This window comes from Melanotaenia boesemani, chromosome 17, assembly GCF_017639745.1.
Source record: "Melanotaenia boesemani isolate fMelBoe1 chromosome 17, fMelBoe1.pri, whole genome shotgun sequence".
Lineage (NCBI taxonomy): Eukaryota > Metazoa > Chordata > Actinopteri > Atheriniformes > Melanotaeniidae > Melanotaenia > Melanotaenia boesemani.
In genome coordinates, this window is record NC_055698.1 from 9,187,690 (window position 1) to 9,205,305 (window position 17,616).

The window sequence follows — 17,616 nt, forward strand, 5'->3', positions numbered from 1 at the left end:
GGTTTATCTTATAGATTTATGTACGTGTTATCCTTGAAAAACTCGGGAGTATCCTTCAAGAAATTATTCCGCAGTTAGGGTGTGCTGACTTGACATTTAGGAGTAATTTGGGCCTTTTGAAAACCTCATGGCCTGGAAGAAACCCAATCAGTTCTGCAGAATGTTATGGGCTTTGAATTAGTATACTAAACACATGTTATATATGTTGTACACCATGATCAGTCACAACACCGGGTGTAGAACTACATACTGTTCATCCTCTTCGTACAATGCAGTGCTCTGCAGAAAAGCCTTGGATCCTATGTGGAGGCGGCTTGACGCATACCACAGCCCCCAAGGCAACAACACCCTCCTGCTGCGGGATGATGTGCCATACTACACCATAAGGGCTGCTTAGGAAAGGCTGACCCACTACCCAGCTCCACAAGTACCTCTCAGTTTATCATAGACGGCTTGTCGTAATCTGTGGTTGTTAGTTCTATTTCTGATTTAGTTTATGTTAGATTTCTGTTTCTGGTATTATGTCCTCAGTTTTTTTCTTTGTTTTTTCTCAGTATTCTTTTGTGTTTTCTTCCTGTTTCCATTTGGATTATTTTCTACTCTTGCTGATTTCCACACTTCCTCTTTGTTTTTTAATGAACTCTTTAACTAGTAATAATTTGTTTCTTTTGCTTCTTTCTAGATGCTCATAAATTTTTAACCTTAGCATCTTTTTTTTAAACAAGTGAACAAAACTAAAAAAAAAAAATATTATATTTTGTGTTGTGACACAGAATCCCGATAAAAGATAAACAGTGACATGTCTGTATGGGAGAAGGTAAAAGTCTAGGACTTATCTAGACCTGCCCCCTTGTGCCATATCAACACAAAAAAAGGAAAAAAAAAACTATGCAAAGCAGCCAGCATTCATAATAATCCCATAAAGAATCCAAGTTTTAACAGTGCCATCATATGAATATCAAGCAGACAACATGTCCCTGGAATTAACAGAAACACTTTTAAGTAAAGAAAAAAACTCAATTTCAAATAACAGATTGAGACTCATATTCCATGAGCAGTGTTTTTATACATTTGTGTACAGCTTGAGAAAGACGGACAGTTCATCCTTTCCTCTGAACAACTGTGCCATAGGGACACTCCCCTCACGGTAATAGTATGACACTAAACATCATTTCTTACTGCTGGTTTATTTAACATGACTTTCTCTCACTGCATGATGTTAGCCATCATTCCTCTTCTATCCTGCCTAGTTTTCTTGTGTTCTTGTATTGGAGGGTTTTTGGTCATTGAGCCTTTTTGCATTAAGCGTATTTTGTTGCATAAGTCTGATTCCTGCCTGTGAGTCAGCTTTTGGGTCTTTTCTTCTCGCTACCACATGACACAGGTTTCTGAATGACATCATTACAGAGAAGCGTGAGCAACTGGGGGGCAAAAAGCATTGCTCATCCAGGCAACTAACAATGCAAACAGATGTAAGCTAGCTGTCACCCTTGTCCCATACAATATATCTACAAAAGATGTCAAATCTGTTAAATGTTTCAGGTTGAAAAAAAAAACCTTTTGCTTACTGAATTATAACTGCGTTTACCACCATTTCACTAATAATATTATTCAGCAGTTAGAATAAAAAAAAAAACACAGCCAATGTTAAAAACCTGGTAAAATAATTAAGAAATATTATTAGATTACATTTTCCACAAGGCAATATCGAAATTCTGGACTATAAAAAGACATTATGATTTAGTTATTTTATTACTGAGTCAAAAAGAATTAACAAAGGACTTCGAAAAGAAGAAGTTTATTACTATCTTATACCCTCGGATGTGTGTGTGTGCATCCAGTAATGTTTTGAAGAAAAACATCTGCTTCTGTGAGGCGTATCGAGACAGTATTAGGCTTTTTATTAGGGTTTATAATGCAGAAATGGGATTATTTTGACGTCTTTTATTCCACTAACATGTGCCAGGTGCTTGAATGATTACATTCTCCCCTCATCTTTGTCTACAAATGATTAGTCATTTTTCCCTATTTGAAATGAGGGTGATTTGAGGAAACAGTGTCAGCTCTGTTCCACAAGGTGGTGTAGTTAAGCTCTAACACTGTACACACTCTTACAGACACACACACACACTCTCTCTTGCTACTTTGTGCTTCATTCCTCAAACACAATTTTCCTCTCATACCACTTCTGGTGGCTCTCAGACCATAGGTTGACTGAGTGGTTCCTAAGTGCTTCATTTCCTTTGCTCTCACAGATGCACACACTCATTTTCACTGTGTGTTACTGTCCGTTCACTCTGCTGAGTACTCAAAATTTCATAAGCCGGTAGACAGCGGGGCTTTAGCCAAGCCTACGGATGAGCAGAGGTGGTATTAGACTGTAGTCGTCTGGAGACCAGTAACTGAGTAAAGCTTTTAGTGTGAAGACAACACAAAGCCGCAGCGTCGAGTCAGCTTGCTCATTGTGTCTTACAGCTAAATGCTAGTCATGCTAGCTAGAGGTTAAACATATCATCCGGGGATCAAAATCAGTAACCCGTGGTCTGGTAGAAAATTGACTTAAACAAAGAGTCTGTTCAGTCTCATCAGTCCTGAGACAATCAGGAGGAAATTTCACCAAACAGACAAAGCCATTACAATCTGGTCTAAATTATCTGATTGTCTGTGTAATCTGGCTGATTGTGCCTGGAGTGTGTACGAAAGTGTCAGCTGGGGTTGCATGCATCCTGTGGAGTGTGGTAGAATAACAAATGACAGATTATCATGACACATATTTAGACTGCCCTCCCCGAAATATACAGATATGTGTCAAGTTTTAACCAGTGTCTTAATTTGATTAAATCAAATGCAGCTTTCTTCATTTTTCTCCTCCTCAGTTCTATGAATTAACTGAGGCAGAAAGAAAGAAAACAAACATTTACATATCAGTTGGTTACAGGAAGTCAGTGTGCTGTTTCCCAAAAAAAGTCCTAGTTGTTTGAAACAGATTTTAAGTGTGACGTGTGTTATTAATTAAAAAATAAGTGTGTGTAAGGATGCTTCAATAAAACACTGAAGCAGTCCCATTCAGACGTCAATAATAAGCTGAAATGAATTCGGGGGGGGGGACGACGAGTTGAGCTGACCTCTTCACAACACTGATAAACTGAATTCCTTTAAAAGGAGATATGAAGACAATTTAAATTTTTTAACCCTGGATTTCAGGTTATGTTGGTGTGTGATGGGTATTGGGTTGTAGAGCTTGGAAATGGGTACAGAGTGAATGTTGGTGGACATGTGAGACGATGCTGAGTAATACTCAATGATGTGCCTCCAGTGTGGTGTGTTCATAGTCCCTAAGATGACTTCATCACCTTAATGAATTAAAAAGGTCCTTTACATGTACATGTAAAGCACGTATCTGCTTAAGACTCAGTAATTCAACAGCTCCAATTATATAACAAGACAATAGTGTTTATTTTCAAGTTTTAGACCCTAATATCAAGACCAAAAGTGTATTTTACTGCAAACATTCATGTTTAGGAATGATCTTGTTGCTCAAGGTGCATCCAGTCCCTGAGATCTACTATCCTGCACCTTTTAGATGCATCTCTTCTCACACACCTGAATTAAATGAATGAATTTCCTCATCCACATATCATTCTACCCTGCAGATTCCTGGTAATAAGCCCTTCATTTGATTCAGGTGTGTTGAATAAGGGATACATCTGAAAGATGCATGATGGTAGCTCATGAGGACTGGACTTGTGCACCCCACTTGTGCATATAATTATTAGTAACATGGTGTTATCACAGTTTTATTGCATTTTACTCAGGCACAATAACAACATTTTTGACACTGGGATGCATTCTTTGAGTTCCCTAAATGTCCCTAGAGACAAAGAACATAAATATGATCATTCTTATGGTGGAGAGATTCTTAATTTATTTGAGGAATGTCTTTAAAAATGTTTTTTTCTGTAATTTTTTTTATGGCTTTAACTATGAATTTCCATGTTACTCGTGTGGGCAGAGATTACATTCACTTACTTGTTTTGGTTGTTTTGTATCACATTTGCTTTTATGAATGTGGTCAGGATTGTGTCAGAGGGAGCATCGTATAGTCTTGTTAAAAGTTGGATGGATTTGCAATTTTGCTTGAAAATATTACTAAATCTGGAATGCTTTACTTGCAAGTTGACATAGTTTTCTTGTTTAGGTGCGTGCATTCCTTTGAAAAGTATTGTGTTTTATATTCTGCCATTAGGCCATCGCCATAAGAGTGGGCATGATAATATGTTAATTACACCACAGGAGGGACTTAATGTTCTCTGCTGTAAGGTGGAAAAATATGTGCATATATCGGTATTTGCATTGGCAACTGAACAGAGTAAAAAAATAAAAAATAAAATATATATATATATATATATATATATATATGAAAAAGAAGTTCAAGCTGAGCCTCTGAATGTGGAAAAAGGGGGTTTTAAGTGACTTTGAATGTGGCATGGCTGTTGGTGGTCTGAGTGTGTCTGAGTATTTCAGAAACTGCTGATCTACTGGGATTTCACACACGATCATCTCAAGAGAATGGTCTGGAAAAGGGAAACTATCCAGTGAGCAGAGGTCAGAGGAGAATTGGCAGATTTGTTGGAGATGATAGAGAGGCAACAATAACTGAAATAACCACAGGTTAAAACCAAGGTATGCAAAATACCATCCCTGAACACCCAACACGGTCCACTCCTGTCAGCTAAATTCACACATGATCAATAAAATTGGACAAAACGTTGCCTTGGCTGGCGAGTCTCTATTTCAGCTACAGCATTCAGATTATAGGATCAGTTTGGTGGGAACAGCACAAAAGGATCCATCCTGCTTGTATCAGAGGTTCTGACGGTTTGTGGTGGTGTAGTGGTGTGGGGGATAATATCTTGGCACACTTTGGATCTCTTAGCACCAACTGGGCATCATTTAAATGTCGCAGCCTACCTGAGTATTGTTGCTGATCATGTCCATGCCCTTTGGACCACAGTGTACCCAAACAGCTACCTTTAATTTCTACAACATCTCACAGTATAGCCCATCTGAGTCACAGAAGTTCTGGTACTCATCCATCTCTGTAACCTTGTCATTTTTCAGAGTGGAAGGCAACAATAGCGCCCACCCCCTGAGACAGTTTCATATGTTACTGAACTGTCAGCATCCAAGCAGTTTAGGTAGTAAAAAACATTATAAGTCACACTTGTCATTTCAGAGTCGCATGCAGCGTGGGAACTTTTTTACACCGTTTTCTGCTTTTTAATTGTGAGCAAATTCTCACAAAGCACTTCTATTATGTCAATTCCTTTGTGTAACTTTTTTTAATTACAAATATTTTCTACAAATGTACAAACCTAACAAATTCCTCAAGGTAATTTCACAGGGTGACAGAGTTTAATTTAAAACTACAACCTCTGGAATAATCTGTAAACAATGAGTCCAATTTGAGTCCATCATTTTCAGCTTAAATTGAATTTGGTTCATGTATGTTAACTTTCCAAAGCATCCAGACAGGTGTTATCACTTATACTTGTTTAGAGCTATGCTTGTAAATGTGTGGCAATTAAAATCTTTAACATTCCTGTTAGTGCAGGAAGCTCATTGAGCTTGGTTTTATATACATTTCAAGTATGCATGTGTATACAAGCAGGAGACAGCTCGAGGTCTTTTCAGTATGTTCAGTATCTGTTCAGGTGTCAGTTCGGTCTTTGGTTTCAACCCTGAGTCAATCAGTCATAAAGCTTTAAGCTCAAACCAAACTTTATCAGGAGTTTTTAGGGCAAAGCCAAAGGCAACATGGGTAATAAGAGTGACCAGGCTGTTAGAGGAAGATAGAAATGGGGATGGAAGAGAGGCGGAGGGTCTGTCTGGTTGCTAGGATACATGGCCGGCGCCAACAGCGGATATGATTTATAATGGCTAGGCTTACTGTCTCGCTTTCTTGACTAGTTTCATTCTCCCTCTCACTTTTCCACTGACTCCCATCCTCGTTTGTATCTTTTCCATTGATCTACTGAGTAGACACTGCTGATATGAGTACTTAATGCTTGCGTTAGTACGGATGTTATTTATATGGGCGTTCCTTATGTTCTCTTCTGTGCTCTTTATGAGCACACTGAAAGAATCCTGATCTTGAATTTATGCGATATTAAAGGCAAAACTTGTCTTTTTAATCACGTGTTATTCAGTGTAATTATTTACCGTGGGTGCAGCAGCTGCTGAATCCTTTTGTGAGTGTATGCTTTCACATGATCATGCATGTTCATACAAGTGCATGAATGGACGATATTGATTTGCTGAGACTTGATCCACCTCGGGATGTGAAAGTCCTCAGGGATTGATGCAGTCTAAGGAGGATGGAGCACGAGGCCCTGAGAGGCAGAGATACAAAGAGGGGAAAATGAAGGTCTGAGTGTAAGATGAAAGGATGTCACACAAGGTTGCAGAGATGCACTCTACTCAGTGTTTGATATGAGCAGGTTAATACCAGCTCTTTACAACAGTAAAAAATTCTCTGAGATTCATTTTATACTGTCTTCAGACCATTGTGAGGCTTCTATGCTAAAAGACAAAACTCCTTTTGGTTTTGGTTTCTCTTTGGTGTGTAGTGAGAGGTCACTGTGTGGATTTTATAAAAATTGATGCTGGTTATAGTAAAAAAAAAAAAAAAACCCAAGCAAATGAGTGACTGCTGCTTCTTTTTAGTGGTGTCAATAACCTCACTGACCAGTTTTCATCAGACTACTTTTTAGTGTATTTTTATGTGTTATTCAACACAACAAAAAACATGCCTCAACAACGCAAAACATCACCTTCTAGATATAATGTGCCTGAAAACTGAAAAGCATAAGAAATGCAAATTTCACAGCAAAGAGGAAATAATCTCCTTTGTTTGTAGCTCTTCATAGTTTATGCTGTTTGAGAATTTAACTAAATTAAATCAGATTTACAGTTTAAACAAATCATTTATAGTGCACTCTTGGAAAGTATTGTACCTTTGAGGGCTGTCTTATACCCTTATTTAACAATACTGGTACAAACAGCAGTAGGTACAGCACCATTGAGGGTATCACCCCAGTGACATCCTTTGTACCCCTAAAAGTATGATACAAGAGTATAGGCTTGCTATAAGTAATTATGTAGGATTTGGTTTGGATTTATTTAGGTAATCTAGTATTCTGTTTATTATTCAATTATTCAAGTAATTCAATAAAAAATACTTTTACTTTTTAAAGTGTATAAATTCTTTGAAAACAAGCGATAGTCCTCACAGGTTTAATTTAATTTAATTGTTGAACTGTATGTTAAGAGAACAAAACCAGCTGGTGTGTTTAAGTGTCACATTAATGCAGATTTTAAAGAAAATATTTTCTCTTCAAAGCAAAAATGTATAGAAAATACAGTAACTATGTCATAGTGCAAATAAAATATTAAACTAAGGTATAAAATGTTTTTGTGAAAGTTTTTTTTTTAATGTAATTGCATAGAGTCACAATTAGGACTTTTTGGGGGGGGATGAAAATCAGAATATCCTGATAAGATCGGTTAGAAATTAGGCAATATTATTCTTCAATAAATTCCTCTCCAAAAGCAGTGTTTATATTCTTCATTAACTGTATTATAAATCAATTGTTTGATACATCATGGAACTCCATCATGAAGATAATTCTTCTTTTTTTCCTGCAGGAGTTCACAAAGATTACTTGCAAATATCTAGAGGCCTGGTGGAGAAGTGTGGCGTGAAGAGAGGAAGTGGTATGTATCATGATGGTCAGAGTTATTACAACAATGTCCAGACTGCAGGCAAATCAGATTTGTCTCTCAAATCAGATCTGTAGGACGAGCTGCACGTACTGTTTTTTGCAACTGATCATATTGGTCTGTGTGTCGAGGCATACCCAGTGTATGTGCTCGGGCCGCTGTGTTAAAGATATAGGTGCAGCCAAGAATGCAGCTATGCTGGTGGGCAGTTTTACCCGGTTTTGTCTGAACAGAGGCCCTTCCCAGCCAAGCTGAGCAAACACAGTTAATGCTGTCTCCACATGGTACTGCTCGACTGGAGCAGAGTAGCGTATGGTGTAGATATGCACTTCACTGCTGCGTAATGACTGCTTAGCAACCAGGAGTCGAGCTGTCATTCTTATGTCGCATGAGCACTCCCGATGTTTGGTGTTGTCCTACAACGATAAACTGGTTAGCTGAGTTATCATCACTCTTTCTATCTGTCTTACCTATTTACTTATTCATGCTTAATCAATTAGATTATTTGACTAAGCAAGATGTCTGCATGTGTATTCGTTTGGCTCCAGTAAGTGATCCAGGAAGACTTTGAAACTCAGTGTCCATATTTCTCTTTTCCTCGCTATGTCCACTGTCTTCCAGTAAACTGAGGATAATTTTAGAGCAATAAAGAGCCTAGAGGATATCGAAGGGAGGGAGCATTCACACACACCCTATAAGACAGTCCCTCATTCCCTATTGCACCTGCTGACCCCACAGGATCCACTGAGATGGGCTACTGCTGAATGTGCGGCTTCTGCACACACACAGACACACACACATACTGGAATGCGTACGCACTTTGACTAATAGGCCTAATGCTTCCTGAAGAGGGCCCAGCACTGCATTAGCTACGGATGTGGGATTGATTTAGAAACTGAAAGCCTTGTGTGTGTGTGGGTGTGTGTTTGTGTGTGTTAGGAAGAGTGAGAGAAAATAAGTTGTGCACTCATCAGTGTGTATTTTTCTACAATTCCACTTCTTTGGCATTATCTATGCACGTGCACGCAGAAAGATGCCCAGTAATGAATATCAGGGAGCTTTAACCAGTTTTACCAACTGATATTCAAAATATCTTTATTGTACATGCTCCTGTTTGTATTCCACTAAAGTATCCAGATTTTCATGCTGTAGTTACATTCATTTAATTTCAACTGTCATCAGACCTTAAAGCTCTCTTACTCATTTTAGACTAACTGAAAGACTAATTAAGACAATTTGACCTATCACACCAATTACACTGTAGTGAAATTATAAGAAGAAAAAAAACACTGTCCTTCTAAAGTCGGATTAATTCTTCACATCACTGCTAAAAAACTTAAATTAATAATATAGACTATTCATGTGGGCCAGTTCAGAGTAACCTTGCTAAAACTGAGGACATTGACCATGTGTGGTATTATTCACAGTTTTGTAATGCTTTCGTATCATTAGTTAACAGCCGCATGCTGACATGAAAATGCAATAACAGGCAGTCGTAGGTATTATAAATGTAAAAAGAGAAGTTCTGATGATACATATTCAAAGCAAAAAATTCAGGCATCATAGCTTCATTATTATAACACATAACCATGCATAATTGTGATATATCAGCAAGGAACGGCGATAATTTGCTTTTCATCTGATTTCTTTTGTCGGTGAGTCATGACCAAGTTAAGGCCCCTTCTTTTTCAGATGTGAACGGAAGTAAAGCCATTCACAAACTTTTAAGCTCCAGAGTAACATCAACTGGAAGATACACAGTAATGCTAAGGGTTCATCAAACATAGAAAATAAGTCATCATGTTCACATTACTTACGAATGAGTCATTTGAATCCACCAGTGGCAGAGATCAAGCACTTTTGTGATTTGCAGCAGATCTTGACTCCATCATGATGATTTGTCTGGTCTGAGACTTTTGGCTTGTTTGGTGCGGTTTTGCTTTAAAAAGAATGTTTGTCAATTGATGATTTTCGTTTACCTCCACTTTCATGCAGAACAAGTGTCTAACACAGTCTTTGCAGATGATTGTAGAGGCAGATGATACATTTCTCTCACACACATCTACAGTTTACAACACAGAAGTAAACTTCATGACATCTGTATATTTGTAACACGGAGGAGTGCTGTGATTTTACAAGGTTACGTTGAAGTTGTTTGTTGAGATTTGACAGAATTGCAAAGATGTTAATAATTTCAATTTTGCAAATTCCTGGCGGGACTGTAAACAGGTGCAGTAGCTCAAAACTAAGAACTGGTTATAGAGCAGGCCACTGTGGTATTTAACAGCCCACACACTGCTCCTTTAAAATGTATTTTAAAATACCTAAATATCTAGAAAGTCTTTACACTACACCTCCTTCATTGTTTAATGTACACTAAAAATATCAAGCAATGTAGATTTACAGTTCTGGTCAGATTATTGACATCCCTGAATTAGAAATACACTATTTTAAATATCTGCAGGAATAAGTAGTTAAATAACTTAAAACATTCTTTTCATACCTTTTATAACTCTGTGTTATAACTTTATGTTTTGTGTAACTATTAAGAAGTTCCTTGTTATTTTTTTTTCCCATTTGCAATTTTCATTTGTCATTCTTTAAGTGCTCTGTGTTTAAGCTCTGTAAAGGTTTTTTTCAAATGTATTTCTTAGGATATTTGGGCATTGGGCATATTGGGCTATGTTTTTTAGTAGCTTGAGAGGACAATCAGCCGAGAGAGGGGGATGACGTAACAAAGGACCACCGTCCATGACTTGACCCCAAGCTGAGTCGAGGAGCTTTAACTTCACAGGAACCCTGCGCCTGGGTAACTGAAGTTATCTTAAATTTTTTACATTAGGTGAACCTTTCCTTTCTTTTTTTTGCTTCCCTGTCACCTTTATTATATTTAGGAAAATTGATGATCAGTAAAGTGAAATTGAATGAAGTGAATGTCAGACTAAAACCCAGATCATTAACCAGAACTGCACCAACTATTTCAAGGACTCACTCTTTGTACATGGAGTTGAACATTTTTGCCTGAAGAGCTTATTTAAGCTCATTGGGTGAGAATAAATACTTGTATCCAGGGTGCATTTTATCATTTGACTTTATATTTGAGGGTTAATAATATTTCTTTTGTGACACGTGGCAATGTACGTCCAGTGGGAGTTTTGCAGGCTGATCAAGTTTGAGCGGTAGGAAAGATGTGGAGATGACAACAAAGAGAAAGCCAAGTCACAAATTCTTTAACTTTTATTATCGTACTCTTTTAAAGTCTTATTGCACAGATCCAGGGAGTGAGGGACCTCTTCACGTAGCACCTCTCAAACTCAGCATCGTTTTTTTCCAGTGCATACTCAGTAGTAGCATGCAGATGACATTCACTGCACATGAGAAGGTACAAAGAGCCTTGCTGAAGGTCTATGATGAAATATATGGATCCTAGAATTCTCACAGATGGAGAAAATATAACATCTTTCTCAGCAAACTATACATATAAGATGTGGGTGCTGTCGTAAGATAGACGTTAAAGCTCCATACATGAAGATGTGGTTTGCCTAAATCTAGAGCTTCATCCATTTTATGTCATTTAATGTGATAATGAAGCGTAAGTAGTTGATTATTCCATCTGATTTCAGGGAAATTTTTCATCACATTGTACATATCAGAAGGTCGTGTTAATATCTACCTCCTCCTGCACATGATTCTCAAATGCTCGCTGGGAAACATCAGCAAATCAAACTTATTGGAGAAATGAGGCCCTGGTGCAGTAGGGCGGTATTGGTAGAGAAGCAGATGGACTGGCAATGGATGCTGGTTGAAACGACGAGAACAAGAGCTGAACAGTGAGTTAAAGCACGCTGAGAGCAGAGGAGAGGGTGAGGTGGCCTGGGGGGAGGAGAAAAGAAAGAGCCCAGAAAAAGAGAAGCAGACGTGGAGGAGGTGGGGAATTGATGAAGCAGAAAGCTGGGTTAGTCCTGCTGTGAATCTGTGTGTCTTTGCTGTGTGTGTGCGCGAGTATGAATGGCAGGCTTTGGCAGTAAATGAAACTGTTTATCAGATCAATATGGCCATCATCTCCCAGATAACTGTGGCCTCTACTGAAGAGCAACCATAAATCACAACCAAATATGGAGGACAGCGATCTATACTGCGTGTGTCACTTTGTGTTTTTGTGTGTCTGTGCACGCATGGGCATGCAGGATAGATGCATCTAAATGCTTTTTTTTCTTTTTTTTTTAGTCTGTGATAATTTGATCGTAGGTGTTTTTGCATCCGCGAGAAATAGCGAAATAGCCATCTTTCTTGTGATACCGTGGAGCCGAGAGTTGAGATGAAGCAGTCACAAAATGGAGACAGGAGAAAGACAGACCACACCTTCTCTTAGACCACTGCTTTCTAAAACAGCATGCAAAAAATCTCAGCTTCACATGGGAATGAATCAAGGATGTTCAGCTATGTATACATACACATATCGCTTTGCAAGTGTAACACATCCTCTATCCTTCTCTATAGGGTTAACAGTATTGCTCTTGTTCTGCGTCTGACAGCCCCCAGTGCTCTCACTCTGAATAATGTAGCCTCCCGATATCAGTGACAAGAGTCTCGAAACCAAAATAGCATCTTGAGCTCCGATAAATATAGAAGGTAATTAAATCGGCAGCTCAAGAGAGACAGAAAAGCCAGGAAAAAGGGAAGGTCTGTTTTTTTAAATGTGCGGATCAAAGTCCGCTCTGCAGAAAACTACCGGGGATCGATTGAAGGGGAACAAAACGTTGTTAGTTGCATGGTCTTTTTTTTTTTTCCAACAACTCTCCCTTACATTAACATTAGCAGTAACTTAGTCTTTTCATATTTAAAAGAGTTGAACAAACACACCGAATGAGGAATTTGAACCGTGTAAATGTTTCGGGCCTGCTACGAGCACAGTGAGTCAGCAGCATTTCACCGGTAAATTCTCAAGAGATTCGGCTGTATGTGAGCACTCGCTGCCATCTGCCTCTTGCCACACACTGGCACTTTTTTGCTGCCTTTGTGTATGTGTGTGTATATTTTGTCCTACTCTACCTGCCCCCCCCCCTCCCTTCTTTTTTGTCGAACGTTTGCACTTGATATGGGAATTTTTGGGATCAGAGGATTGATCTCGAATGTGACACCACTGGCAGGAGAGCTAGAGGAGCGAGGTGAAAGGTTATGAAGAGGGAGTATGAGTGGTGGTGGTGGGGAGGGTTGTCACAGCAGCCTGGCCTCTGTCTTGACATGATCCCCTCTGGGAATGTGTGTGTGTGTGTGGTTTCAGTGACATGTTGTGACAGAAACTGACTGACAAGCCCTTTTGCAGTTCAACACCAGCCGCTGCAGAGAGACTAATGATGGCAGCTCTCAGGCCATATACACTGCTTTCTTTTTCTCTAACCCCCCCCCCACCCAAAAAAAATCCATCGCTCACACAAACACACACTCACTATGTCTTCCTATCCCTCGCCCTCTTTGTCTTGTGTCTCTCCCTCAACTACCTCTTCCTCTATCACACGCCCACACAGACAATGGCATCCTGTATATTGTCTCCCTGACGCAAAGGCGCAAACACACATACATTTACACAAATGCTCAGGCAAACACACACACATTTTTTACATGTACAGTCATCCTAGGCTTCATCACAAGTATTCATCAAATACACACATTTCTTCTCACTTGCATTGTCTGTCTTTCTCTTAACACACACTCTTTTTCTCACACACACACAAACGATGCACTACTCTCTCTGTCTTGGAATTTTACATTTTGATGAAGGAGGAAGCGCATCATCCAATCAGAGCAGTGGGAGCAGGAAGAAACCATCACAGCCCAGACAGCAGGGTGATTTTGACTTGACAGACTGTTATCAGCACCCTGCTTAGCATCTGTACCCCCCCGTTTCCCCTCGTCTCAGCGCGGCTGGTGGTACGACCTGGCAGGCTCGATAAGAACCCCTCCTCTCCATCTCCCCCCTGTTCTGTCAGTGCTAGGGTGTAGCTACTGATCCTATACTACAGCAGAAAGAGTGAGAGTGAAAGGTAGGAGGGACATCAGGTGTCATAGCTCCACAAGCTCAGTTGATGCTGCATTACCACGACAACCGGCTCCAGGGGTGCCACCAGGTGAGTCTGAGGACATGCATGCATACTCACACACACATACACTTTGACACACATGCTTTACATGCACACAATGAAATTATTACACATCGCTTTCACACACAGATGTGTGTTTGAATCGACAGTTTCACTTGCAGAGGTGTACGGCTACCAATGTGCTCCATGATGCCAGCACTGTCAGTTTAGAATTTCATTTACATTATGCTTATAATGAAACTGTGTATTGTGTGTGTGTGTGTAGTTGTGTGAGATTTTGATATGCCAGTATGTACAGTATATGTGTGCGTGTGTGTGTGTTTGTGTGTGCGTGCGCCATCCCTCCTTGTGTGGTTACGGTGGGAGACAAAGGGTCCCCTTCGTCTGGCGCTGATGGGTGGGAAAGTTCTCTTCATCAGCAATCATATCTAATCGGAAAACGAAAAGAAGTCAAATATGACCCCCCCCCCCCCCCCCCCCCCCCCCCCAAAAAAAAAAAGCATCCACCCACCCCTGTCGAACACCCCTGTCGAACACTCCTGACTCACGATGATAGGAGCACACGGTCACAGCAGATGATCACCCAGTCAGTGGGGGTTGGGTTGGGAGGGGGGTGGGGTGGTGAGGAGGGTAGGGGGGTATGTTCTGAGGACACGGCGTCTGAGAGGAGGGGGGTGGTGGGGAGGTTGGCGGTCATGACACTACTGTAATCTGTGATAGATGTACCGTACAGAATGAGGTTAAAACATGAGTATCTGAGGCTGGGTCATCTGCCACGCACATGACTGTCTGTGTGAGTGTGAGAGTTTGTACGCATGCATCTCAGGAGAAAAAAAAGGACGAGTGTAATGTGCCAAAACGTTGGCCATCGCTGACCGCTGAACCCAGACAAAGGGTTGCTGGATCATATGTGCAGACTCTGTGTATGAGTATGAGTGGGGGGAGGGAGGGGAGGTTGTATGTTGAACTGCACATACAGAGCGCTTTCATGATCAGGAATGTGTTTGAGCCTGTCCTGTAAGGTGTCATCCGTCTCCAGATGAGGGTGTGCGCATTGCACCGCTGTGTTCCTCTCGTCTCCGTCAGCCCATGACAACCTCATTCAACCTGTCCCGTTTCACAGCCGCTCGTCATCCCACCCCAACTCTCCCACCGTCTTGCACCCACAGCAGAATCTCCTTTCAGTCTTCATCTCACAAGGCTGTGGACTGATTCAACCCCCTCCATATGACGCTAAATTATCAATCCCCTCTTTGTGTCAGCTGCTGTAACAGTTATGTTCTTATCCTTAGGTGGCCTTTGTTAAATCCTGCCCATGTGATTGCAGATCTTTGCAGAAAGGATACAGTCTAATAAATCAGTGTACTAATTGAAGTGGAATTATTCAATAAATAATTTTAAAAATAGCATTATCCTGAATGAAAAGATTTTCTTTCTCCATTCAGAAAGATCCATGTTCTTGGGGCAAAAATATCTCTTATGTAAGAGGTGTCGATTTCGTCTTTTCAGATCATGTTTGTGGCATTTACTGGGTAGCAGTGTGGGCGAGACAGGAGAGTTAGGCTTGAGGGGGTCTGCATGGGTGGAGAACTGAGCTCACACTTATGACATATAAGTGCACAGGTCATGCAGCCACAGAGACACCTCAGCATTCAGTGCGAAAAGAAAAGTACGGCATTTGGACCTTGAAAGATTTTGTTTTAAGACAGGTGTAAAGCAACTGTCTGTGTTTATTGAACTACAAGAATAATCTATACTCTAAGGTTATAAAACGGTGGTGGCTGGAACAAGTTGTACATTTAATTCCCTCCCCTCCCTTTTTCTGTCTCCTGTTTCGAATAATTTCATGTTTCACCCTTTCCATTTCCTCCCTCTCTTTTTTTTTTCTAAGCTCGTATGCACACTTATCCCCTCCTCCATATGTAAGCGCTGACAAGCTGTAGGGCGTGCCCCCCCTTACAATCACCACATATGTTTCTAGCCGTATAGCGTCTATACATACATGTGTGTTTTACACATGGCTGTACAGTAACTTTCAGTCATACATGTCCTGATTTCACTGTGGGAACTCTGAAAAAAAAGAAAAAAAAACTGTTTAGGACTTCTCTTGCATATTTTTGATACCGTGACATGAGTGTAATGTTCACTGAAGCATCACTTTGTTTCGTATATAATGCCTATAATGCTGAGAAATGATGGCGTAAGCAACAATTACCCTAATTGAACATTCCAGAGCAGTCCTGCAAAATGGCTGCCGAGCCGGCATGCTGTCTGTGATGGCCGACAAGAGTGTGTAGGTCTGAGGCGTATGCATGTATAGCTGCGCATGTCTGTATACATCATCAGTCTGTTTTGTGCGCCTGTTTGTATAAGCGTGTGTGTTCTGCCTGTGTGTATTTGTGCTAAATCTGAGAGTAATTCTGCATTTGCTTTTTTAGTGACTGCTTTGTGTCAGGGGAAGTCTCCGCTCGCTGGAGATCTCTGCTAATCCATAATTATCCACCTTAGGATATCTGGACTGTAGGAACCATTATACCAAACTACCTAACTGTAACAGTTGATGATTGCATTTCCCGTAGACTATAAGATGATTGTTAGCTTTAAAAAAAATGTAAAACGGAACCTTTCAGCTCCATGACCACCTCACTTCAGAGCGCCAGCATTTTTACAGACCAGCATTAAGGTGCTGAATGTGTTCGGCCAAACAGCTGACCTTGTTGTTTCTTTACAGTTCTCTGCCTCGCCAGCACAGCACCCAACTGTCCGTCCAGCCAGCTATCCAGCAATCTACCACTTCATCCATCCATCCACCCAGCCAGCCAGCAAGGCCAGCCTCTGCCCAGAACTGGCAACCTGCAGGAGTCATCAGGGTTAGTGCTCCTTTGGCACGCCTCTGTGCCAGAACCATCTGCAAGCATCTGGCAGGAACTTGTAAATTTATAGACCTGCACCTAAACCAAAGGCCATATAATCAAATGACATTATAACAAAAAGAGAAGTAAAAAGTGTGTGAACGAACTAGAGCTGTACATAAACGCAAACTGTTGTTCAGATGAGTCAAAAGATAGAGAATATATTGAGCTACAGACACTTCTGTTTGCAAAATTATGCCCAAATCTCCTCATGTTTTGACACAAAGAGTGCAGCCACTTCTTTAAGACTTAGCACATTTTCCCACATCAATTTTCTTATGTCACTAGTTCAGTATGACTCATTTAAGAAAGCAGCTTTTGAGGTGGGTACCTTTTTACATACACACACACACTTTCTCACCAAGATAAGCTGCATTTTTTCATTTACATGCCCACTTTTTTATGCCTCTCTTATTAGCCTACACACACGTCCACAGACCACAGATTACATGTATCAATGGATTAAGTTAAAGCTGTGCCATTTTACTAATAATTCAAATACTGCAAGTGCTTGCGTTTTCCGCAGTTCATCAGAGACGCTGTAGCAAGACAAAAAGCTGAACTAAATGTCTACCAGCGCTCAGGCCTTATCGCAAATGTGTGGGTGTGCGGCTTGCATGCTCATGTGTAAGAGAGAGACATTGTGTGTGTGTTCATGTGCGTTTTGAATGTGACAGCCGAGGGCCTGGCCTACACATAAAATCTCCACCACTTCTTCTAATGCATTTGTCAAGCAATGGCGTGGTCACACCATCCAGTCGAATGGTGGAAATACGGCAGAGGAGGAAAGACGGTGACGAGGGAACACAGCTCTGCAACAT

The 17,616-nt window shown here is 40.4% G+C and overlaps 1 long non-coding RNA gene across 1 annotated transcript; it reads left to right on the forward strand.

The window, feature by feature from the left end:
- Positions 1 to 288: 288 nt before the first annotated feature.
- LOC121628147 lies at positions 289 to 16,946 on the forward strand. Its single transcript, XR_006008106.1, has 4 exons — positions 289 to 427; positions 7,708 to 7,776; positions 10,479 to 10,591; positions 16,615 to 16,946. It is a non-coding gene; the product is annotated as an uncharacterized LOC121628147 (long non-coding RNA).
- Positions 16,947 to 17,616: the final 670 nt, after the last annotated feature.